Raw genomic sequence first — 2624 nt, forward strand, 5'->3', positions numbered from 1 at the left:
TTTGAGTGTACCATTATTTTCTCCTTAGGTTTGTCCCACTTGTTCTGGAGATCCCCCCCCCCTTTTTTTTCTGCCTTCTGTTGCATTGACAACGTGGGTTTTGTTTGTTTTTATACATTCCATTTTCCCTCTGCTGGCCGCAATGTTTAAAGAACTAAAAGGAAAACATCCAAATTTACAGTCATATTTGGGAGATTTTGGCTGCCTTTTCTAGAAGTTGATAGAACAAATTAGGAAGGATACAGGAAATTTGAACAAGCCAATTAATGTTGTCCCAGTTGATGAATATATAGAACACTGGACCACAAGCTACAGAATATATATATATTCTCAAGTATATGCAGGACAGCCACAAAAATTGACCATATAGTAAGCCCTGGAGCAAGATTAAACAAATTTGACAGTATTATACTGAATATGTTCTCTTGACCATACTAAGCTAGAAGCCAATAAAAAATGAGAAATTCTTATATATTGGAAAAATAAGAATTATGTTCCTAGTAACCCACGTGTCAATGAAGAAAGAAGGAATATTTTGAACTGAGCTATAAGAAAGTACCATATATCAAACTTTGAGGATAAAGCTAAATCAGTACTGAGAAATGTGTGGATATAAATGAGTATGTGAAAAAGAAAAGGCTGAGGATCAGGGAGGTAAAAACAGGACAGCAAAGGAAATCCAGATAAAAATTGAGGGTATGTAAAGATAAGAACAAAAATGAGTGAAATGGCATTATATACTAGATATAATCAAGAAAGCCAAAAAGTTTCTTTAACAAAAAATGAAATTGACCAGCTTGTGGTATAATTCATCAATTAAAAAAAGTAGGCACACCTTTTGGCTAAGATCAAGAGTAAAAAGTCACAAATAACCAATCTTGGGAATGAAGAAAGTGACATCATTGTAGATGCTGCTACAGACCATATAAAAATGAAAAGATATTTCAAGCAACTTTGCCCAAAATTTGATTGAACTATACAACTCTCAGAAGAATACAACTTAAAACAGATTCAAGAAGAAGTATAAAAATTGCATAGAATGGAATATCTTCCCATAAAGAAAACTGCAGATCCAGAGAGCTTCATTGATAAGTTCTACCTTGTATTTAAGGAGATCATTTCGGTAACACACAAACTATTCCAGAGGACAGAAAAATATTGAATACCTTGACTCATTTTATGAGACCAATATAAGTGTGAAACCAAAAGTTGAGAAGGACAGTACGAGAAGACAACCAGAGGCCAACCTCCAAAAATGTGCAAAGAAGCAAAAATGCTAAATAAGTATTTTCAAACAATTTAGCAATTTATAAAGAGAAATAAAACAGTATGACCAAGTTGGGTATATCTCAGAGATTCAAGGCTGGTTTTAACATTTGAAAATCACTAGTAGTCACCTACCACCATAATAAAGGAGAAAAGTCATCTGATAATCTCAATAGCCACAGAAAGATGGCTAGATAAGAGCCAACATCCATAAATACTCTAGGGTTAGAAAGGGAATTTCTTTTTTCTTTTTTTGTTAATCCTCACCTGAGGATATTTTTTCCATTGTTTTTTAGACTGGAAGGGAGGGGGAAAGAAGGAGAGAAACATCAATGTGAGAGAGACACATTGATTGGTTGCCTCCTGCATGCGCCCCAACAGACCAGGGCTGGGGCTGAGCCTGCCTGCAACTGAGGTACATGCCCTTGACCGGAATCAAACCCAGTACCCTTCAGTCCACAGGCCAACACTCTATCTACTGAGCCAAACTGGCTAGGATGAAAGGAAATTTCTTAATTTGATAGAGATTACCAAAAAAATAACTTAGCGTAAACATGATATTTAATGGCGACATATGAATGTTTCTTCAGATCAGGAACAAGGAGAGGAAATACACTCTCACTATTATTCAGCATTAGCGTGGATGTTCTAGCTGGGACAGTAAGGCAAGGGAAGAGAAGGCATGAAAATCCAAAAGGAGGAGGAAAGGAGTCATTACAAGTGATATGACCATACACATAGACAACTGAAAGGAATCTATAATCTATTACAATTAATTTTTTTAATTAAAATTTTTCATTTATGGCAAAAAATTTTCAAGAATCTAGAAATAAACCAGAAAATATTTATATAGAGAAAACTATTGAGCACTTTTTAATAGTTTCCTTCACTCCTTACTTCTCATAACAGTTAAAGCAGATGTTAATACTACTATTATCATTCCTATTTTACAAACGAGGAAAGCGAAGCACAGAGAGGAGACTAAGCTTGCTCCAGGTCACACAGCCAGTAGGGGGTTGAACTGCACTTGGAACTGGGGTAATTGGCTTCAGAGCAAAGTGAGGCCCTTAAACATGCAGAGCGAGAGGACACTGAAAGCTGCACCCTCAAAGTAGGTGTGTGCAGTCTGAGGCAGAAAAAAAGTAGATTATTTTTAAATTTACTTACCTGCAACCACTTGTAAGCTCCGAGTGAGGGCAGATACGTATTGTATCTGTGCACCAAACACTGGGTGCGGGACAGAGGGGCGTTCAATAAACAGGAACTGAATATCTGAATGAATGGTGCATTTATTTGGATTTGAGACACCAGAGAGTGAGTGAGGCTGTTTGAATAAATTTACTGAAATTTCCCGAGTG

This window comes from Myotis daubentonii, chromosome 10 (genome assembly GCF_963259705.1).
Source record: "Myotis daubentonii chromosome 10, mMyoDau2.1, whole genome shotgun sequence".
Taxonomy (NCBI): Eukaryota; Metazoa; Chordata; class Mammalia; order Chiroptera; family Vespertilionidae; genus Myotis; species Myotis daubentonii.